Here is a 24,657-nt window from a genome sequence, read left to right as displayed (position 1 = left end):
AGGGTGTTGAAGCAGGAAGGGGAGATGACGTTGACTTGCTTGGTCATAGTGAGCGATGAGTCCAGGATGAACCCAAGGTTGCGTGCGTGGTCGATGGGAGTCGGAACAGTGCCCAGGGCGGCGGGCCACCAGGAGTCGTTCCAGGCGGAGGGGGATGGTCCAAGGATGAGGACCTCCGTCTTGTCTGTGTTCAGTTTCAGGTGGGTGATCTTCATCCATTCGGTGACGGCCCTCATTCCTTCTTGGAAGTTGGATTTGGCAGTGACTTGGTCTTTGGTCAGGGAGAGGATCAGCTGGGTGTCGTCGGCGTAGGAGATGATGTTGAGGTTGTGTGCGCCGACGATGTCGGCGAGGGGGCTCATGTAGATGTTGAAGAGCGCCGGGCTGAGTGATGAGCCTTGGGGCTCCTCACAAAGGCAGTGTTGCGTCCGCAGTGGAGGAGATGCCATGTTCCAAGTCCTTTGCATCAACAGCGATGCACAGATTCTGCTGGAGCAGCACTTTAATCACACTTCCAAGACCCATGACCATGTCACCAGTTGGCAGGGCAGATTCACGGATGGCGAGTCCAGGTGCTGAGGCAGGTGAGTTGGAAGTCTTTTATGTCCTTCAGACTTGAATCACAAGGCAAGCCCTTGGAGTCTCTCTGGATCTAGGTTTCCGTCCATCTCACCCAGACAAGGAGGGCAGCAGGTCGGCACAGCAAGAAAGCAGTTCTTCTGGAACAGCAGGCCAGCATAGTGGCAGTCTTGTAGTAGCACTGCAGTACTTCTTCCTGGCAGAGTATCCACAGGTCGAGATGTGTACTGAAGTGGCAGGGTCAGTAGTTCAGTTTTTATACTGAGTGGTGCCTTTGAAGTGGAGGAGACTTTAAAGAAGGACTTTGAAGTATACAGAGGTCGATCCTAACTACCCTGGCTTCAGACTCAATACAGGGAGGAGAGCAGTCCTTTGTGTGAGGGCAGGACACAGTTTATTCAGGTGTAAGTATTAGGCTGTTTCCAGCTCCTCCCACCCATCCTCCTCAGGATGGCCCATCAGGATGTGAATGGCCCATCAAGTCACACCTAAGCTCATCTTTGTGTGCGGCTGTCTAGAGGGAACACACAAAGCCCAGCTGTCACAAACCCCAGAAGTATATTTAAGACAAACTGCAGGCACACAGGGCTAAGAGCAGAAACCTGCCATCTTTCTAAAAGTGTCATTTTTAAAATTGTGATGATAAATTCGACCGTACTAGTAAAGAGTATTCCTCAATACAATTGCATGGGTACTAAACATGACAAATCTGCTTTCTTCAATTGGGAATTACAGTTTACTAGATGTAACAAGGAATCGCCAATGTTAACTTAAGAGAGGGGTAGGCCCCAGAATTTTGATTTTTTTTTACTACCAGGATATGCAAAAATTAAAAGTCCATGGTTTACCTTTTAATTACAAGCACCCTGCCCTATGGACTACCTAAGGCCTACCTTAGAGGTGAGATATATGTAACAAAAGGGGAGTTTAAGCCTTGGCAAAGCATTTTAAATGCTAAGTCAACATAGCAGTGTAAACTATACACACAAGCTCTGCAGTGGCAGGCCTGAGAAATGTTAAAAAAGGCTACATAAGTGGGTGGCTCAATCAGTACTTAAGGCCCACTAGTAACATTTAATGTATAGGTCTCGGACATATGTACTGCACTGTACTAGAGACTTATATGTAAAATAAATATGCCAATTGTGGACAGTCCAATCAAACCATGTTTAAGGGAGAGAACACAAGAACTTTAGCAATGGCTCAGCAGTGGTAATGTCCTAAGGCCAACAAAAACGAGATCAGCAGAAATTAGATTAAAGTAGGCAAATAGTCTGAGGGACGCCCACCCTAAAGGATGACAAGTCTAAAAAGGCCTTTCAATGCTAATGTGAAGCTTAGGTAAAAATGGCATCAGATGTTAGGCTAACTTAAATTAGCACTTATTTACTTTACTGAGGGCCATATGTATCAAGCTAATTAGCATTCGCAAAGGCCGAAATTCTGCGAATTTCGGCCTTTGCCAATGCTAATTTGACAAATGGTATGTATCAAACATATTTGATGCAAAATAAGGAATAGCAAAATTTGCAATTCCTTATTTTGCGATTGCACTTAAGGAATCGCAAATTTTGCGATTCCTTAAATGCAATGTATCAAACAAAAAATATAAAAAAAATGCCATTAAGGATTCGCAAATTACCACCAACTTCTAGTTGGTGGTAATTTGCGAATTCTTTTCAAAAATCATTTTTCCAAAAAACAAAAGGTGCCATATGACGCCCATACATGCCCTTAGGGCATGTATGTGCGCCATATGCACCCAAATGTCTTTTTCAGGGGTGCAGCAGGGTGTTCTTGAGACACCCCTGCACCCTTGAAAAAATTCCTAATTTGCGATTAGCTAATTGCTAATCGCAAATTGCCCCTTCATTCCTATGGGCCTCCTGGGGTGAACGGCGAGACCACTCAAAATTGACATTGACGCTCGGGGTCTCATTGCAGGCAAGGAAAAAACTTAAAGAAAAATGGAGGGAGATGGCTCCACCACGCTCAACTCGGAGAGGTCCCATCGAGGCTCAGGCGGAGAACGTGACAACCACAGGAGCAGGAGTTGAAGGTATAGAAGGACAGATGGCTGTGCAAGACATTTCTTCGGTAGACAATGTATTAATGTCTGGGAAAACTCTAGTGAGCAACAATGTTTCAAGTTGTCAGGCTGACACGCAGGTGGGGAAGCCTATTCTTAAACTATTACGTTCAAGGAAGGCAGCAGCGCTTCTCCGGTCCTGCGGGTCTGAATCTGCTGTTCCCCTCGCCCAGATGGCAGAATTTCTAAATGCAGCCATTAATGAAGGGTGGGGGAGTACGGAGGAGTGTGATTTCAGAATGGATGTTTCTCCCCTCTCTCCTACCTCCCCTCTCTCTCCTGGGGGTATATGCCTGCTGGAGCAGGGCTCAGCCGAATCCCTCCTTATGGCAGCTGCTAGCAAGACTGGTAATCTCTCTCCTGGTCCGGAAAGTCCACAAACAAAAAGATCAAATATCAAAAGCCCTATGTGTCAGCTGAATGTGATAGCACAGGGAAGCAGCCCAGGCAGGGTCGACAACTGCCCCACACAACGCACTGGTGATGGAGCCAGAGAAATTAAGGAACAGGCAATCATTATTGCAGGGATAGGGAGCGCTACTACCTCGCATTTTTCAAAGGTCCACTCGTCCGTAATACTGGGTACTGTCATCTACAGTCTTGGAGGCTACGCCCTTGAGGGGGAGAGAACCCCGAAAGGAAAAGAAAAAGGTCCTAAGATCATTCGGAATGGGAAAGGTGGGAAAGGTGGAAGAGGCTGTGGAGGGATTGTCACTATTGCACAGATCAATGAAGCACTTGGTCAATTAAAGGTTGCAGCCAGAACTTCTAAAACCACACCAGGAATCAGTCCTCTACGGAAATGGGTTTCATCAAAGGGAGAAGTGTGATTTATTATCTCCAGGCTTTCTTCTGCAGGGTCACAGGTGGTTGGTGTCGGCCCTACTCCCTCGAAAGGAGGCGCTGATTTATCTGCTAGCTCAGCCAGTGTAGTTATTACAGTACAACAAGGCTTTTGTAATCTCTCTCCTATTGATACTAGCCCAAAAAATGTGGTACCACCAGGATCTTCAGAAACAGGCATAGCGTATTGTCATGGCCAAAATGGTACTGGTGGTATGTCTTCTCAGTCAAAGGAGGATACAAGTCTTGGACTTAACAGCTCATCCACAGTGTTCGGATCCTCTTCCTCCCCACCCAGATCTCATGGCTCCAGTGCAGTGCAAATAAGACCTAATGACGAGCAGATTCACTTGAGTGGGGGGGACGAAGGGGGAGGTGAGCCCTCACTCTCTAGTATCATGCGAGCTTTTGTTGCTCATAGAGCGGAAGCACAGGCATATTACCAACAGGCAAGGGTGGACTCTAGTGAAATCAAAAGAGTATTGTCTGAGGTTACCAGCAAGGTCCAACACTTGACGGTGGAGGTTTCTGAGTTGCAGGAGCGAGTGGCAGGGGTTGAGCAGATCAACTATCACACGGTCAAGGTGGTCACCGCACAAGAGTCACAGCTCGCCTCGATGCAATTTAAAATCGACGACCTTGAAAATCACCAGCGGCACCATAATCTGAGGATTTTTGGCATACCAGAGGGGAAAGAAGGCGCCGATCCTCGGGCATTTGCTGTGAACCTTTTACAGAAAGCTTTTCCGGACTTAGAGGACTGGGACATGGACACACTGGTCCAAAGAGCACACCGGCTCCCACTTTTTCTGTCACCTAATATACAAGCTAAAAAAAATGACTCCTGTCCCATTCTGGTCTTCTTTCGTAATTTTTTGCTTCGCCAGGCTATTTATTTTAAGGCTCAGCCAATGGCCCCTGTTCAAGTAGATGCTTTCGTGAGATCTGATCTGTGCAAGTCATCTATGGACAAGAGATGGCAATTACGTCAACTTATGGATTCTTTTAAGTCTGTTTGCTCTCAGGTTTTTTTGCAGGAGCCTGCCCGGATTAAAAGTTGTTAAGGATGGTCGCTCCTACTTTTTTGTTAATGAGCAGGAGGCCAAAAAGGCCTTGGCCAGTTGGCAAATCTCCCACGACCCGTGATTAGCCTAGGGTCTTAGCCTAATATCGAAAATGTTTGTCCTGGGGGGCTTTTAGGTCCTGGGTTTAGGAAACACTGTCCTAAGGTTATTATTGTGTAATTAGCTAAATGCTTATTTTTTCTTAGTTTTCAACTATAGCTGCCAGATGTTTAATTTCTCTTAGCTGCTGGGGTGGTGGACGGAGGGGGATGGTGTGTGGGTATTTTTTGGGGCTCTGGGGGAGGGCTTGCCCTTGTTTCAAATGGGGGCAAGTTGCCACATCGTCTACTGGTAATCCTACAAAATATTTCAGAACAGATATTGATTCAACAAACTTCACCAGAAAGGTGAGGAACATTGCTAATTAGTTGCACCCCCTTTGACACTGACATCTGGCATACTTTCTTCCATTTCCAACTTAGTGTGGTGATTCCACTTGTATTTACTTCGCCTTGATGCTCACAGTTTTTCAGTGAATCGCTTGGTAGCTTTTTTTTAAACAATTGGGCCTGGTCATTTTTGCCTTCATTCACTAATGTTTCTAGTACCTTTTATTTAAAATGCTTCTTCTTTTTTAGAACATTCCTGTCAACCAGTTTACATCATCATCATAAGCTGCGATGTTACTTTTCGTTATTTGGGATCTGCTGATCTCTTTGACATATATTAAGTCAGCTTGTGACTAACTGTTTAAATCAGCTGTACACAATTCTTCCATTCTTTAAGTGATAGCATTTTGGAAACATTTCCGTGATATGGTGGGTACATTACTTGCAATAGACTTGCTTTTGCAAATCAATCACTACTTTTCGTATTTGTAATGTAATTGCTTGGCCACATAGTAAATATGGCCAAGATCTACTGTGTACTAGTGAGGAGGAGGTCAAAGGTCAAATAAATCTGACAGAAAGACCGACGAAGTGGTAATAACAAGCATTTGCAATGCAATCGGTCTCGCCTTTGGGACCTTATATGTATTTAGCTGAAACCTCTACTGTTCTTTAACATGGAGGGAAAGTAAGCACCAAACTTTGTGACACACCAGGTATGGGAACACAAGGCGAGAAATATTGCCTTTCAGCGGGAAATAGTATAGTCAAAAGCTCTGTTTTTAATATAAAATCAGGGCCTTCAGTGGTCATATCACCGAAAATACAAGATTTGGAAACAAATTTATTGTCTACGGGTGCTCGTGGAAGACAATTTCTATGGACTGGAATCGTTGCCAGGGCCGCCGGTATTCGGCCGATTTTGTTACAGGGCCGTTTTTGCAGCAATACTGCAAAAACGGCCCTGTAACAGAAACGTTCCCCAGAGGCCCAATACGGGGGATTGCCCGGTGCCCGCAACGGCCAGTCCGGGCCTGATTACAGTCCTGGCTATCCTGTTGTAGAACTCGGTCGCAGTAGCACTGCAGACACGGCAGATGCCATTTAGCAGTGTGAACAGACATGATTTTTCAGTAGCATAACGCAAAATGGTAGGGCCTCCCTGCAGAATATGATGACACCCCCAGTCTTCCATATTTCACTGATATTCATTGCCTTTGGGTTGAATGGGGCCCCTCTTTAAGGTTGGGGACCTCTTGGTGTGTTGGGCCCACCCCGCACACAGGGGCTGAAGGGGCCTATGACACGCCCCTGGATTGTTTTCCTCTATTTGCTTGTTGCTCTTTACCAAGGAAGAAAATGCCTCGCTTACTAAGACCCTTTGGTGAGAAAGATTTTTACAGTTTCTATAAATCACCTGCATTCTTTCCATCCGTGAACTAATTATGTTGACAACCTCACTCATTCACACTGCATTTATTATCTCATATTTGAGGGTCTTTGCATCAGGTACTCGTCCTGTCCCTTGATGTGTGTGATCAATCTTACTAACAAAAGGCAAGTCAAAGATGTCGTAATTCCAGAAGGAAGTGGAGGAAGGGAAATTCATCAAAGCGAATGGCAGTGTGTACATCACTACAAATGCATGGATTTATAATATGCTTTTAAAAGTAGTGATTGCTTTGACATTTTTCCTGCAAACAGATATTCCAAAGCACCGAGTTTGTTATGTTGAATCATGTTTCAAAGACATTTAGTTAACAGATGCAGAATTAACAGGACATTAAAATGTAATTAGGGATATCAGAACAATTAAAACCAAGGCTGGTATTTTTATTTTATCCGCACAGGTGGCCATAATTGAGCCAACGGTGGCAAAATATCATGTTATCTTAGTAAATGCATGGGATGAGCAGTGGATTGAGAAATGGCTTGTTAGAATTGCTTCTAACTAAACCCTTCTGGACCGGATCAGAAAAACATTTTGACTGTCGCTAATATATGTCCTCGGCAGTGAGTAAGTTTACCACAATATTTTGAGAGAAGATGCTAGTATGGCATTCAAATGTTTGAGCATATTTATTATGTTGCATTTTATTGTGGTGGCGATGTGTTGCTTTGTTTGTGCTATTGGGTGTTTTGCTGCCTTATTGCATTTTGGTATTCTGTTGTAATATGGTTGTTGTGTTGCATTTTGTTTTCACTCTTTTGTTGTGTTGTACCCTGGTTTGGTTTTGAGTCTTGTAATTTCTTTTTTGTTCAATTTCACTGTCATGGGTTCTGGGAGCAACAGGCATGTGCCCTGGGTTTTGTACCCTGGGGTCCCTTTTCTTTCCTTGCGGAAGAGACACTTGTGCAATCGCTTCTGTAATCTAGAGCTTGGCTCCACACAAATGAGTAAACAGTTTGGGGCATATTTAAAAAGGCATTGTGCCACATGAGCTTCACTTTTTGCGACCCTCCGGTGGCTCTCTGCCCTGCTCCATATTTACAAGGTGGTGCTAAGCCACTTTGTGTGGCGTAACGCAGCCATGTAAATATGGTCCTCCTCAATGCAGATTTCTACGGCAAAGGGGCATGCAATGGGTGTTGCTGTAGGCCTTCCCACACAACACCCATTTTTTGGGACACTTCAATCAATCAGTCAATCATATAATTTGTAAAGTGCACTACTCACCCGTGAGGGTCTCAAGGCCCTGGGGTGGGGAATGCTGCTACTGCCCGAAAAGCCAGGTCTTGAGGAGTTTTCTGAAGGTCAACTGGTCTTGGGTGTGCCATAGGTGGATAGGGAGGGTGTTCCAGGTCTTGACGGCGAGGTGGGAGAACGATCTGCAGCCGGAGGTCACTCTTCGGAAGCGGGGGACTGTGGCGAGGGCGAGGTAAGTGGAGCAGAGCTGGCTGGTGGGGTTGTAGAAGCTGAGTCGTCTGTTGAGGTATGTTGGTCCGGTGTTGTGGAGTGCCTTGTGTGCGTGGGGGAGGAGCTTGAAGGTTATCCTCTTGTTGACCGGGAGCAAGTGCAGGTCTCTCAGGTGGGGTGTGATGTGGCTGCGGCGAGGGATTCTGAGGATCAGGTGTGCAGAGGCGTTCTGGATGCGTTGGAGCTGTCTCAGGAGTTTGGCCGAGCCTCCTGCGTAGAGGGTGTTTCCGTAGCTCAACCTGCTGCTGACGAGGCCCTGGGTGACCGTTCTTCTTGTTTCAGTGGGGATCCACTTGTAGATCCTACGAAGCATGCGGAGGGTGTTGAAGCAGGAGGAGGAGATGGCATTGCCCTGCTTAGTCATGGAGAGGGTGGAGTCGAGGATGACCCCTAGGTTGCGTGCATTGTCGGTGGGTGTTGGGGTGGTTCCCAGTGTGGTCGGCCACCTTGGGTCATCCCAGGCTGAAGGCGTGGATTCAAGGATGAGGACCTCCGTCTTGTCCGAGTTCAGCTTCAGTCGGCTGTTCCTCATCCATTCAGCCACGGCCTTCATTCCTTCGTGAAGGTTGGTTTTGATGGTGTGGGGGTCCTTGGTGAGGGAGAGGATCAGCTGGGTGTCATCGTGCCGACGGGTGACGTGGGTGAGCGGTGCCATATAGATGTTAAACAGAGATGGGCTGAGGGATGAGCCCTGGGGTATGCCACAGATGATCATTTGGCTGCAGAGCGGAAGGGGGGAAGGTGGACGCTCTGTGTTCTGCCGAAGAGGAAGGAGGTCATCCAGTCCAGGGCTTTCTCTTGGATCCCGGCATTGTGTGGGAATGTTCATAGTGTGTGGTGGCAGACTGTGTCGAAGGCGGCTGACAGGTCCAGGAGGATGAGGGTGGCCATTTCTCCATTGTTCAGCAGGGACTTGATGTCATTGGTGGCAGCGATGAGGCAGTCTCGGTGCTGTGGCTGCTGCGGAACCCAGACTGGGAAGGGTCCAGGATGTTGTTTTCCTCGAGGTAGCGGGTCAGTTGTTCATTGGCGGTCTTCTCGATGACCTTTGCCGGGAACGGGAGCAGGGAGATGGGCCAGATGTTCTTGAGGTCCTTGGGGTCCGCCTTGGGTTTCTTGAGTAAGGCGTTGATCTCAGCGTGCTTCCAGCTCTCTGGGAAAGTTGCTGTCTCGAAGAAGGTGTTGATGACTTTCCGGAGAAGGGGTGCGATGGCTGTGCTGGCTTTGTTGAAGATGTGGTGTGGGCATGGGTCGGATGGAGATCCGGAGTGGATGGTGTTCATGATCTTGATGGTGTTGTCGTCATTGATGTTGGAGAGCAGGCGGTTGGTGCGAATGGTGGTCATAGGGGCGGAGGTCTCAGTGGTTGTCGGGTGGTTGTGTCGTTGAAGCTGTAGTGGATGTCTGCGATCTTGCGGTGGAAAAAGGTGGCCAGCGAGTTGCACAGGTCTTGCGAGGGTGGGACGTCGTTGGTGTTGGAGCTGGGGTGGAGAGTTCCTTTACGATGTTGAAGAGCTATTTGCTGTTGTGTGTGTCGTTGTCTAGGCGGGCTTTAAAGGAGGCCCTTTTGGTAGATCTGATGAGGTGATGGTGTCTGCGGGTGGGGTTCTTGTGGGCTGCATTGCTGTCCGGTGCTCGTTCACGGAGCCAGATCTTCTCCAGCTTTCAGCAGGTTTGCTTGGAGGCCTGGAGGTCTTCAGTGAACCAGCTGGCTTTCTGGTTGGTGTGACTGTTGGAGGGTCTCTTGATCGGGGTGAGGGTATTGGCGCAGTTGTTGATCCACTGTCTGAGGTTGAGGGCTGCGGTGTCGGGGTCAGTGGGTCGGCGGGTGGGCTCTGAGCGAGGATGGTAGTTAGCTGGTCTTCGGTGGCTTTGCTCCAGCAGCGGAGAGGCATATGTTGGGTGCGGTAGTGTGTGGTGGGTTTCTTGAAGGTGAAGTGGATGCAGCGATGGTCGGTCCAGTGGAGTTCGGTGGTGTGGAGAAGGAGACGTGGTGGCTTGCGTAGAAGATGGGGTCAAGTGTGTGACCGGTGGAGTGGGTGGGTGTTGTGACGAGTTGTCTGAGTCCAAGGTTGGCTAGGTTGTTGATCAGGGTGGTGGAGTTGGTGTTGTTGTTGTTCTCGAGGTGGAAGTTCAGGTCCCCGAGAAGGATGTAGTGGAGGCGAGGGCGTGTGTGCTGACGAAGTCGGCGATGTAGTCGCTGAACTGTGGTTGGGGTCCCCGGGTCTCTAGATGAGGGTTCCTCTGAGTGGGGTGTTGGGGTCGGTGTGGATCTGGAAGTGCACATGTTCGGCGGTGTTGAGGGTGTCGTCGGTGTTGGTCGAAACTCTGAGAGTGTTCCTGTGGATGATGGCGATTCCTCCTCCTGCTCCGTTGGTGCAGTCCCTGCGGGTGATCATGTAGCCTTCCGGGATGGCTATGGCTATGTCGGGAGCCGAGGTGGGGTTCAGCCAGGTCTCCGTCAGGAAGGCGATGTCTGGAAAAGTTGAGTCGAGTAGGTCCCAGAGTTCAATGGCATGTTTGCGGGCGGAGCGGGTATCGAGAAGGATGCATCTGAGGTGGTTGGGTTCTTTTCTGGTAAGCAGCATGGTGGGGCGGATGCTTGTGAAGCTGCAGTTCCAGCAGGTGAAAGCTCCGTGGGTGCGCTTCGCGGCGGCCAGAAAGCAGGTGCGGCCTTTATATGAGGGGATGTGGGAGGGAGGAGCAGCTGGGAGGTGGGAGGGGGGCGGCGAATGGGATTGCAGGGGGCAGGGCCGCAGGGACGTAGCAGCGGGAAAAATTGGAGGGGACAACTGGGCACAGGAAGGAAAAACAAGTTTAGACAAGAAAACAGGTACAGGCACAGAGGAATAAAAACAAGTCTGGGCAACAAAGCAAGTACAGGCATAGAGGAATAAAAACAAGTCTGGGCAAGAAAGCAAGTACAGGCACAGAGGAATAAAAACAAGTCTGGGCAAGCAAGCAAGTACAGGCACAAAAGAATAAAAACAAGTCCGGGCAAGAAAGCAAGGTAGGCACAGGGGAAAAATACAAGATTAGGCAAAAACAATGCAGGCAGAGCCGTGCATCAGCGTGCGGTGCGACTTGCCTGTGAGCTTACAAAGATCTGTAAATCTGAGGCAGCACCAAAAACATACACTTCCCCATCTGGGGCATAAGAGTGGTGCAACGAGAATGAATACTTTTATTTTCCCTAGTTCTTTGGTCTTTCTATGTGTGCTGCATTTTGCAGCACAAACGAAGTAGCAAAACACCATTGATGATTTTTTTTGTGAAGGAAGGTGTCCCTTCCTGCCCAACCTCAATCACCCTCGCAACGTAGGTACCCCTACACCATGATGCAATGGTGACTGCGCTGGTGCTAGGCTGCTTTTGTTTGGTCTGCACTGGAGTGACTACAGGAATGTGCCGTATTGTAAATACAGTGCATTCTTGCACTTAGAAAACAATGCAGCTCAGCGCAGCTAAATTGTTTGCAGCACCGCACTGCACCCTTTTCTTGTAAATATGCCACTTTGTCTCTGAGTGCACCATATTACAGACATAGATGCAGAGACAAAGAGGCTGTCAATGGACCACTGACTGTGTGCTGGATAGAGGTGGTGAACAGTCAATGGGCCACCCAAAGACGCCCCTTAGAATAGGGGAAAGAGCGGTCCATGAACCCAATACACAACCCTCTGCAGATAGGTATAGTCACTCATTGCACCCACCTACATGGGGATCTATGCTGCCCTTTCAAGAGCAGGTCGACAGGAGCATGGAAGGGGTTAAATCCAACTAACCCCACTGCACATGATCGAAGGCTGTCGGCTTTACGGTTTGCTACCCATGGAAGAATGGTCACAAGACCAGGCTGATGCAGAGGCCCTGCAGCCAACCTCTGCCTCTGGCTATGCATAAATGGTGTTGCCTGCCCTTGGAGGTTGAACTCACGACCTGGCCAAATGTCAGCTTCTGCAACCAATCCCTGAAGTGCAGTGCTGAAGGCTATGCATCCCATTGATTATCACTCACACATGCTAGCGAGCATTGGTGATTGGCCTCTCACTTGCTTTCATTCACTGACATCGATAGCAAACAAAATGTATTTTTGTCTTTTTTATACCAGTTATGTTAGTTCTGAGAAGAACCGTATTTTAATAGATGGACTTTTGGTGACTACAAAAAAGAAAATTAAAATTGGGGCCACTGAAGGAAAATATGTTTTACAAATCGTCTGGTGTTTATTGATTTGCTTCAGTAAAACATTGCAGTTTTGCTCACAACACCAGATGACTCTGACTCATAGAAAACAAAACAATCAAAGACTGTTTTTTTAGATACTTATATAGAGCATTATCACCAAATTTCTAGATGGGTTTTACATGATAATAGTAAATGTGACACTCAGGAGCATATTCTCAAGGACTCATCGACGAGTTAAGGGCACTTCATCGCAGCCAAAGTGGCGATGAGTTTATCGCCCCATTCACAAATTGGTGCTAACAGCCCATATCACCAGTTTACCTGCGATAGCAGTCGCAATAAACATCGCCACAGATGACCCCAGCAACTAAAAAATAAAAATAAAATGTAAATCCAGTATGTGTATAGCGCACAAATCACCCCTGCTGGGGGCCATTGGGAAGATTAAGCAAGTTATTGCGCAGGGTTGCCTGGTGCTGGGCAGACCCCTGCCGTGAGAGCCGGCGATCAAACCGTGATCCCCAGCGTCTAGCGTCAGTTGCCCTGGCCACTGTGCCACACCTCTCCCCTATAGCTAATGGGATGCAGAGTAGGCATTCCCGTGCAAAAAGCCGCAACAACACCACTCTGCAACATTCCCAACGACCAGCCAGATTGGGGATAAGAACCCAAAACAGGTGATAAGGTGGAAACTAACACCTGCTCTGACCTGGTGTAAAGCCGGACTACAGCCTGCACCACAAAAGGGAGCCCAGCCCAGAGCCACACCTGAAGGGCAACAGATGCCATGGATCCAACGATTATGCAGCTGGGAGACCCAACAGAGCCACAACACCCACCGCCGCCACTCCCAGGAACCTCCTTCCCCAGGCATCCCCCCCTGGAAAAGACATGTGTTGTAAAGTTCATATTTAATTTATTTATTTAATGTTGGTCAGGTTCTGCCTATGACTTAGCTTAGTTCTGGAATGGAATTCAGGACATGAGATAAGCTTTAGATCTTTGTGGTCAGATGATGCCAATGCCTGTGACTGTTGGGTGGATGAGCTGTTGTACCCTTCTTACTTGAAGAATAAACCATCATTTTATTCTACATGATTCTTCATCATCATTTCTATATAAGAAACCCACTATTTAACATTGGCGACGATTGGGTCCTGACTAACAGCTCAACTCCAACGAACATCAAGACATCAATGCAATTTCAGAATTTCACCAAGTAAGACTGTTCTTTTGCTACTTTTGGCTTAAACTTGAAGCTGGAGATAGTTTATGCTAATGAACATTGGCCCGTTATTCAACTATTGACTTAACATTGAGTCACGCTTGATCGCAGATTTAACATTAAGTCGCGTTCAATCGCAACTGTACACTGCATGAACCGTATACTTCAATGTGATCGTGACTGCACCTTGCATGATTGGCTTTTACTTCAATCTTTTGAGGCAAAGAAGGATTTATGAGTGATTTTAGCTTTTAAATTGGTTGAAAGTTTTCACTCACGATTGAAGTTTGGTTTTGAAATTCTTCAACGTTCCACACTTCTTTCCTCGTGCAGCCATTCTTCTACTTGCGTCCCCAGTCAAGACGAAGGAGTAGAACGACAACTGCTGGTCACGTACGTCATTGCCTGGTGGAATGTATTTCTCTACAAGAATTACGAGCAAGTGCGTGGCTTCATTACGGATTACGTGCCGCCATCTTGGGTGTGTTCAAAGCAACTCAAAGCAATTTGTTTCCAATACGCTGACTCTTTCAGAAACTGCAAATTATCATTATTGGATCTTTGCGGTACAACAAACGTTGCGACTATGTGCACAAAAGGTTTACGATCAAGCATGAGATGTCATCTCGACTTTTGTTTGAGATTAATTGAACTTTATGCTTCTGGCGGATGTCAACTGTGATGCACACACATTTCTTTAAAGTGCACACTCTGCTTTAGAGGAAGTCCATTTTAAAGAAGTTTACTCTGCATTTTAATTCTGCGCGTTTTAACTGTGATGCGCACATAATATTTTGAAGGTTACTGTTATGTGCTCACCCTCTGTGATGCGCACACATTCATTTGCTGCAAGTTTTTAAGAGACATTTCACTCTTAAGAGTGTCATTATTTATTTACTTTCAAGAAAGCTTGCTATTATGTGCTCATCATCTGCGATGCGCACTCATTAATTTTAGGTGTACTCCTCATCCCGATTATTACATTTCAATGTGTTTTTTCTTAAAGAAGCTTACTCTCCATTTCAGTTTTGGGTGTTTTAACTGTGATGCGCACACAACTTCTTCGTATCTTGTGTTCATCCTCTGTGATGCGCACACATTAATTTGAGATTTTCATATTGTAATTAAAGTTCGGAACGTTCGGCGCAGTTAAGGGGTTAAAGTGTGTCACTCTTTAAACAATGTTTCTTCTTTGTTGGTGTTTTGATGTCGTCTTGAACATGCAAAAAGTTACAGCAGCTCCATTCTTTCTACAATCACCTGGAGATTCACCTACAAAATGGTCTCAGTGGAAAAAGGTTTTCGAAAGATATGCACGTGTTTGTGGCACTTCGCTTAGCGTCGAAAGAAAGACAGCCTTGCTCATGCACTGCTTAGGTTCGGAGGGGTAAGACGTATTTGATCATCTTGCTGATGTTCCTGACAGTGTAGCAACAACTTTAAATGAGTTTGAACTTTGTATTCACAAACTTGATGCACATTATTTACCAAAAGTTAGTACAATCTTAGAACGTTATCATTTTGGTAGACGTATGCAGAAAGAAGGGGAGAGCATCGAGAATTATGTGACTGATCTTAGACGCTTAGGGCCTCATTCATGAAAAGTGACGCATCGCTGCGTGAAAACAGCGATGCGTCACTTTTTACTGCGCACTCCTTGTGACACCAATGATGCGTCATATTTAATGTATGACGCATCATGGCGCAAGGAGTTACAGATACGTCAGTATTTCCGACGTATCTGTAAGCGCAAAAGTGACGCATTGCTGGAGTGTGTCACAAAAGTGACGCAACTCCAGCAATGCGCCCTTTCACATGGGGCACGCCCCATGTAAAAGGGCCTGCGTCAGTCTTACACCTGCTGTGAGGCAGACGCAAGATTTTGACGCAACGGTGTCCTAAAAGTGACACAGTGAAATCTCATAGATTTCACTGCGTCACTTCTACGACCCTTCCTTGCGTCAATACGCCCCCCTTGCATACATTATACCTGGCGCAGGTATAATGTGGCGCAGGCGTTTACAAAGTGACGCATCTACCTAGATGCGTCACTTTGTAAATATGGTGCAACAAGGCACATTATTTACGATGCTGGTGCGTCACAAAAAGTGACGCACCGGCAGCGTAAAAGTGACGCACGGCCTCATAAATGAGCCCCCCAGCTTCTACATGTAAGTTTGATACGCTCATTGAAGAAAGGATTCGTGATCAATTTATGCTTGGTGTGTCTCTGAAAAAATACGAGATGAGCTATGGCTTAAAGATGAACCAACATTGGATAAGGTGTTGGTGGTTAATAGAAGTGGGTCTTCCAAACTCAAAGAACCTCAGGCTAAAAATTACAAGATCAAATATTAAATTTGAAAAAGAAAATAAATGCTTTAGATGCAATAATTCAGGTCATTGGGCAAATGACAAGAGTTGTCCAGCTCTAAATACAACGTGCTCGTTTGGTAAAAAAAAGGGTCACTTTGTGAGTGCTTGTAAAATAAAGTCCTCCAAACAGAGTGTCAAAAAAATTATTCATGATAACGAGAATGTTCAACATGATTTTGAATGTGGACAGATTGTTGTGCAAGTTGGTGGTGATGGACCGCTAGATTTTATTCTTGTTGAAGGTCCCAAAACCAAAGTGCTTTTTGACTCTGGTGCTCAAATCACCATTGTCTCTAACAAATTCTTTAGTGATAATTTATTTTCCAAGACTAAGCTTTTGAAACGTGACATTAGACTGACTGCTTATGATGGAGATCCCATAGAGGTAAGTGGTTATTTTGTGGGTTTGATTGAATATGGTGGACAGTTTGCTTCTGGTAAAATTTATCTATCTAAAAAAGGTGATAGTATTATCAGTTGGTGGCACCAGAGGGATCTAGGTGTCATGTTAGATCCCAATAGCAATCCTCCCATTATTCTTAAAGATTCTGTGAAGTCTGTAAACAACTCTTTGCTTGTCTGTAACCAGTCATCATTACAAACCCAATTGATAGATGAATTTCCCCAAGTTTTTGGTGAGAGGTTAGGGTGTCTTAAGGGTTACTGTCATAAGATAAAACTAGACCATGGGTCTGTTCCTGTTTCTCGCAAGGTAAGGAATGTTCCTTTTACTGTAAGAGATGAGATGTTGAAGGAACTAAACAAACTTAAATCCCAGGGAATCATTGAAGAGGGTTTAGGGGACTTCATGGTTAGCTCCGGTCGTTGCAGCAAGAAAGGCGGATGGGTCCCTGAGACTATGTGTGGACCTTAGGCAACCTAATAAATGTGTTTTGGTTGACAAATTCCCTCTCCCAAATATTTCAGAGATCCTAAGTATGGTGCATGGTGCAAGACTTCTCAGCACAATCGATTTGCCCTCTGCATATCATCAGATTTTGTTAGATGAGTTTTCCAAACATATGACGGCATTTGTCACACCTTTTGGTACTTTTAGATTTGTGAGACTTTCCTTTGAGTTAGTCTCTGCTGCTTCTGTTTTCCAAAGGGTTATGGAAAAAGTTCTTATGAATTTTCAAGGTGTCTCTGTCTATCAAGATAACATTCTAGTGTATGGGTGTGATGAATTTGAGTGTGGTAACAGAGTTAGACAGGTATTGAAAAGGCTTTCTTCTCACAATCTCACCATCAAGCGGGACAAATATAAATTTGGTCTTGATAGAATTGACTATTTGGGTCACACTATAGCAGCTGATGGTGTAGTTCCAAAGGTTGATTTGTTTGACACAATAACGAATTTGAATACTCCCATCTCAAAAGAAGAGCTTATGCGTTTTCTGGGGATGGCTGAGTATTATAATAAGTTCATAAAGAATTTTGCTGAAGCCACTTTTCACATGAGAAGTTTACTAAAAAAAGGTAATACGTTTTTATGGAATGAGCTGTGTGAAAAGGAATTTGTTGAAATTAAATGCACCTAATCTAAGAAATGTTGATCCAACAATGAGTTTCATCATCTCCACTGATGCAAGTGTAAAGGGTCTGGGTGCGGTCCTGTATCAAGGTGGAACTGCCCCTGAGAACACCATAATGTTTATCTCTAGAAGTTTAAAAGGAGCTGAATCTAGGTATTCAGTCATTGAGAGGGAGGCTCTTGCTGTCTATTGGGCTGTCAAGAAATTGAAGACATTTCTATGGGGAACTTCTTTTAGTATCAGAACTGATCATAAACCTCTCTGTTTGGTTTTGGTTAATAAAGGAATAGATGCCATTTCTCCAAGAAGCTCTAAGTGGATCATTGGTTTACAAGGTTATGATTTTACTGTGAAACATGTTCCTGGTTCCGATCATTTTGTAGCGGACACACTTTCAAGATTAGTTCTTGTTGACAATTCTGATCCTTTTTCTGACACAACTTCTGAAAATGCACATGATTTTGTTTGTGAAATTGATTACAAGTTTATCTCACAAAGGAAATGGGTGGATGCGTGTAATGGATATGTAGTTATTCAGAACCTTTTTCAACACATTCATGGTGGTTGGGATCACAAAGATCAGTCTGATCCAGATATAAAAGATTTTTGGAGTGTCAAAGATCAGCTCTCTTGTCGTGATGGGTTACTTTTGAAGGGTCATAAACTAGTTTCTCCTTTATCTTTGAGGCAAGAACTGTTAGATTTGGCCCTGGAATTCAGGACATGAGATAAGCTTTAGATCTTTGTGGTCAGATGATGCCAGAGCCTGTGACTGTTGGGTGGATGAGCTGTTGTTCCCTTCTTACTTGAAAGAATAAACCATCATTTTATTCTACATGATTCTTCCTCATCATTTCTATATAAGAAACCCACTTTTTAACATCATGCTACATCAAATACACAAAACATGTATCAAATAATCAGCCTGATGTCGCACAATCACATCTGGTGACATTGAAGTACTAGAACAAATATACCATAGAGCTATACTTACCAATAGCCCAATACCTTATTACCAAGAATAAGTCAGTCGGAAATGGAGAAGGTTCAATCGTTTATTTTGCAAAGCGCCCTATATAGGGGAACCTCACTCTCGCCTTCACCCTCAAAGGTGCGCAGAGGAGACTGCTGGATTACATTCAAAACAGTGCATATATACTTTCAGCATACCTCATGAAAACCTCGTACATGGAAAAGTACCACTTCTCGTGAAGCCAACAGGAAAAACCATATAAGACACAATTGATTGATTCGAAACTCAGCTCAAACTATTTCGGGAGTAGGTCAGTAAAGGTGCCTCCCTTTCATTCTCGGGCACGGGAGTACAGGCACAGTGTCTGCAAGAATGTGCTCATCCCACAAGAAAGGCAGATGCGACCTTGAGTTTCCTAGGTTATAATCAATGGTCCATTCATAGCCCAGGCCGACCTCTCAGGCTTGCTCTCTACCCAGAAGCAGGACACGTGTTTTCCTAGCAAGAGCAAGAGGTACACAGGAAATGAAACTAACATGGCGTTTGTTCAGTCAAGGCCTGATTCTTAATGTATGGATTGTTCGAGTATATTCACTAGGGAAAGGGTGTTTCCTAAGGTGGTATGCTATTATATTGGATACATTAGGCCAACATTATACAATATCGATTTGTATTTCTTCAACATGCATGTGTCGTCACAAAAATGAGCATCACACATTCACCTTTGAATTAACAATCATAAATGTATTTAAAGAAACACAGAGCAGAAATTAAGACACATGGCGGCTCTACTCGGACAGGTCACAGCCTGCAAGACAAAAATCCAGATGAGAAGGTGTGTCTTGGAGAGAGAGACACAGAGAGAGAGAAAGAGAGGGAGAGAGAGAGAGAAAGACGGACAGAGGGGGAAGAGAGAGAAATACGGACAGAGGGGGAGAGAGAGAGAAAGACGGACAGAGAGGGGGAGAGAAAGAAAGACAGACAGTGAGGGGGAGAGAGAGATAGATGGACAGAGAGGGGAGAGAGAGAAAGAAGGACAGAGAGAGGGAGAGAGTGAAAGACGGACAGAGAGGGGAAGAGAGACAGAGATAACAAAAGAAATGGACAGGGAGAGAGAGTGCCCTCACTACGCACCCTGGCCTCACTGCTCACCTGCTGACCCCGGTGTGTCTCCAACCACGTGCTGGTATGTAGTGCAGTTCACCAGGTCCCACATCTGAAACAGATTTGTTATCTGAAACAGAGTCCAGATACATGAATGGCATAGTACATACAATTGCACACAACATCATCGCCTGTCTGCCCCTGCACACCCAGGCAGCTGCACCCCAGCCCCTCCAGCCGCCCAGTGTTGCATGCCCACCCCTGTGCACCCAGACATCACTGCTCACCTTCCGCCGCTGGTCGTGTCGCAATGAGGGCTCACCGCCGGTGCACACCCCAACCCCGGGGCCCGCGGACATCGCATCCCTCCACATCATGCAGCCCCACTTCGCAAGCCACCAGGTCTCACATTTGAATCAGTCTCTTGATTTTGCCATGACAGAGGACATACCAGTGCACCCGGCATCATCGCAGGCTGCACTCCCGCCCAGCCCTTAAGGTGCCACTAACTCTGTGATCCAGGAGGCGACGCCACGTGGCGGTAGGCCCACGCTGCCCACTGGCTATGGCCGACGCTGCGGTCCAGCAGGGCACACAAATCCTGAGCAGTCCGGACCGCCATGATGGGCATCATCGCAGGCTGCACAACCGCTCAGCACTTAAGGTGCCCTCTGCCTCAGTGCAATGAAAGTCACCGTCCCGTGGCGGTGTGCCTTTGCCGGCCGCAGTGTATCCGTGCCACCAAGTCTGTGCCCCGCAAGTCATGGACCCTGAATGATTGGATATTGTGGTGCGGATGCCATCATGTCACCTCCAAGCCGGGGGAATGTGATGTTGCAGGGCCCTGGGCCCTCAGGCCTACATGAACACCACACGGATACACCCAGAGAGAGGTTGGAAATGTCTTCGATCACGTGCGCCCAGCCCTTTTTATTGGCAGGGTCACATGTGATGTGTGCGTGTGCTGGATGGGTGTGGTGTGGGTGTATACCAGCCGTGAAGGAGTGGCTGTGGCATGCTGACAACTAGACCTGTGATCAGCAGATTACTACAGGGTGACATGTAGCTTTGCCGTCCTGACCTGGCATATTCCAGTCCAGCGTAAGGGTGCGAACAATGACCACGGGGCTCTGGGCCTGGTTCCGTACAGGCTGTACATGGAAGTAACTAATGCGCGTGTCCCTGTTGTTGTGCCTGCGCCATCCGGCCCGCCTTCGTCAATGTGTCAACCTGTGACCCAAGTCCAATGACTTGAGTGACATGGATGTAAGAGGAATTCACTGAGCATACAGTCATCCATACTTCCACACTTGAAAGACCATAGACATGACACATCTGTGTGAATATGAATGTTTAATGCACATTTAGTGGAGTGTTGCATCTGGAGCAGTACAGGGCCGTGCAAACCCCACAGATGATGTTGGCCCATGGAGGGCCAGCCAGAGTCCTTCAGGGAATGACAACTCCAAAGGAAGGGGAAGAGTTCAGTCCATAGTCTGATTGCTGTGTCATAAGCGATCAAATAGAATATGACCGTCCATGTCGAGGTCCAAGGTGAGTGTCGCAGAGTGCATTGGGGGACAGTGGAAGGTGCTGATGCATAGGGCTGAACCAAGCAGAAACAGGCCATATGGCGGAGATGAATGCTACACTTTTCTTTGTACCAGTAAGGCGGTTTCATCCGCATCTTCGTCCTCTGCTGTTTCATGTGCCTCACATGTGGGTGGTGTTGTTCTGTCTCCTGCATTGTGTGGCAGTGATTCCTCAGGGGCCGGAGGTGAAATGTCTGCCGCACTGTGTGGCACTGACACTTCAGGGTGCAGAGATGTGGATGTAGTGGTAGCAGCAGCATGCATCAGCGACATGCCTTGTGGCAGCAATGCCATGAGAATGGTTTTGAGGTCATTGAGGAACCCAATTACCAATCGCTGGTGTGCAGCCGTGGCAGCTGCTCTTTCCTCATTCGCCTGCTCCATGGTCTCCATTAACCTCCGCATGTTTCGCAACTCCTTTGTGACATCGCTAGAGCCACTCTGACTGGACAGTTGTTTGATTCTCTGAGTCAGGACTCCAGCGATGTCAGATATGGTCCATTGGGGAGCATGGAGTGGACTGTGAGTGTCCGTTGGGGACCATGAGTGGTCCCTGATGGGACGTAGACACCCACGTATGGCATCTAGTTCTGCCATGCAGTCGAAGCCCACCCGCACGTTTTCAGCCAGCTGCTCCTGGAACCCCAACAAATGGCGTTGAAAGGCCATGTGTTCTTTGTGGGGGTCCTGGGAGGCAGCCGTGGTGGTGGGTGCTGCCTGCTGTGTGGTCTCTGCAGGGGGTGAGGTCTCCTTGTAGCTGCTGGGCTGCCCAGCTCCTGGAAGTGGGCTGCGTTGCCTCACCACAAGCTGTTGGAGAGCAGGCGAGTCGAAGTTGTGGTGGTCCTCTTCATCATCAGAGAAGAGAGGGTCGGGCTGCTATGCAGGAAGTGTTGATTCTACCTCTGCAATGTGAAGGAGAGATGCAGTTTAACAATGTGCCCACATGTATGTTGTTGTATTGTACGTTTTCATACAAACTGTGTACATTGTGGCTGTTTGGGAGGAGCTGCCTATTTGATGGGGGACAGTGGACATGTTGACAACCGATATGTGTGCGTTTGTACTTGTACATTATCAACTCACATTTCCCCGGCAATGCCAAATGTGATTGGCCAGTGTTTACACCCACGCAGCACTAGTTGTGTCCTGTGTTCTCTGGTGGATGTGTAGCGGTTTGTACCACATTGTTGTCAGTGTTAATGTGCTCTGCATGTTATGTGTGTGTGCTGAATTTTGGGGGAGTGGCCCCTGCAGCTCTGGTTTTGCTGCCCCTTATCACTTTCATGTGGTGTGCCTTTGACTTTTGTGCTTGTACAGTGCTGAGATGTTGCATACTTGGGTACATTGGTCTCTTGGTGGGAGTTGGGGGTCTGGGGCCTGGTTGTCCACAGATGTGCTCTACTTAATTGTACATGTGTGCCATTGTGCCCATCTACCCCGTCCCCCCAGTCCGTGGTCGTTACTCACCCTGGTGCTGTTGTGTCCAGTCATGTTGAGCAGTATCTGGTCCCCCAACTCCTGCCATCATCTCCCCACTGATGACTGGAGACAATTTCCTCCATATCGTCCAGCTCCTCCTGTGGCGCAGGACTCCCACCTCCAGTCTGCATTGCTGCCTTCCGGTTGTTAGCGAGTTTCAGCTTGGTTTTGCACTTGGCATCATTCCAGCGCCTCTTGACCTCTTCCATTGTCCTCTTCAGTAACCCCGGGCGCTGTTTGCGTAGTAGCACTATGCGTAGCTACGTGAAGTGTACTACGCAAACTGCGTAGTGTGGTAGCAAAAATGTTGTTCGCACTGATTGCACAGTGCCAGATGCTTGTCCGCACTGTGCAATCATTGCATACGGGCATCTTGAACAGTGCAAGCGGTCATTTTCTGCCACTCGAGTAGATTTGTACCTGAGCGGCAGCTTTCTCAATGCGGACTGGTAGTTTCTCATCGTGAGCCATCACGAGCATACATGTTGAGAATCTCGCCAGGAGGTATATTTTCCAGGATCGTGATTGGCAACTTGATGTTGCTGATTGCAAATGAGGAAAAAGTCTCGCCGGATGTTGATTTTGCTCTCTTGCTATCGCCAACTTGATGTTGAGGACCGCAAGCAAGCAAGAAATGCCCACTACGCTACGCGTTTTTGCACAGTGCTACTTGCAATTCGCATAGCGCATAGTAGTGCAAACTACGCAGACTCCGCGGGTGTAGCGTAGTCCTACGCCCAGGGTTACTCTTCAGCACTACCACTGCATTCACCTTGTCCACGATAGACTGCGATAGCCAATTTTTGGTTGCCAATGACACAATGGAGGTGACAAACAGTTGTTGATGGTATTCTACCACCTCTGTTATCAGGATCCTGTTTTCCTGCGGACTGAACCGCTTCTTCCTACTCTTCTGCTCCTTGGCTTTCCCTGACACCGAGGTCCCAGGCTGGTCCTCCGGGGGGCTTGTGGGGTTCTGGTTCTCCTCTGTACTTGCTCCGGCAACATCAATTGTGCTTCACTGTTCTTTGGCATTTGTCTGTTTTTTTCTACTTTTATGGTGATTTTTCCCGCCTGACGCATGTGAATTGCAGGCCTGTTGCTTGTTTTTGCTGATTTTTGTATTGCAATTGGCCTTATTGTAACTTTTTTTGCTTTTGTGTTTCGCATTTATGCGGCTAGGCGCTGATTTTAACGCAGTCATTTGACCTGTTATCTGGAGACTATCGCATTGTACTGGCGTGTTGTGAATACTTGGTTAACACGGCGTAATTTTCCCGCAATAGACTGCGATGTTGAGAGTTGCGTTACGTTACTTTTGCGATGGTTATCACATGTTCTTGAGAATATGCCCCAAAGTTTTTCATAAAAATGGAATTAGCAAATGAGGAGGAGGAGTAGTAAAAAGGAGGGAAGGTTATTATTACCTTCTAAGGTGTTGAGTAGTTTGGTCAGAAAGGGCTGAGCTTTCAAAAGCATTTCTTTGAAGACGAGGCAGGCAAGGTTGAAGTTGATTATGACCTCAAAAGGAAGCCAGTGTAGTTCATTGAGTATTGGGAAGGTGTGGTTGAATAACTCAGTTGAGGAGAGCAGCTTGACAGCAACATGCCAGACAGTTTTAGTGGCATAAGGAAAGATTGCTAGAGTAGGTCCAGCTAGATCGGCTTTACTAAAGTCCAGTCAGTAAACAGTCAGAGCATGTGGAGCAGTTTTCAAGTGTTCCAGTTGTTGGATTGGTTTCAATGTTTTTAACATCTGAAGTTGGAAATTAGTGCTTTTGATAACTGTGTCTTTGTGTGGGACCAGAAAAGGGTTTAATGTTATTCCAAGGGAGTAAACCAATGATGCTAAAGGCGGGTGAAATCTGGAAAGTTAAGTTCCTGAAAGAGATCTGGGTTCAATGATTTGTTTGGACTTTGGGGAGAATGGAAGGAATTCAGCCTTTTTGGATTAGGGATAAGAAAAATGTTCTTCCATGTTTGGATATTTAGTAAGACTGCTCTTAAGGTGAGGAAGTTGAGGTAAATATTGATGTTAATTAATGTTGAGATTTTCAGATAGGTTTGCATATCATCTGCATATTGGTGGATAGAGATGCTTGAATATTTTCAGATTCTGGCTCGAAGTTCTACAAAAATGTATAAAGAGTATGGGAGACTGGATGGATATTTGTGGGACTACACAAATGATAGGGGCTGCGTCAGAAGCACTGCCATTGATGTTTATGATTAGGAGCACTTGGAGCGGGAGAAGGAAAGCCCTTTAAAGTGTCCTAAATCGTGAAATTATGTGAGAACAGGGATC

This window comes from Lissotriton helveticus, chromosome 5_1 (genome assembly GCF_964261635.1).
Source record: "Lissotriton helveticus chromosome 5_1, aLisHel1.1, whole genome shotgun sequence".
In the NCBI taxonomy this organism is placed as follows: domain Eukaryota; kingdom Metazoa; phylum Chordata; class Amphibia; order Caudata; family Salamandridae; genus Lissotriton; species Lissotriton helveticus.
This window is presented reverse-complemented; position numbering follows the sequence as displayed.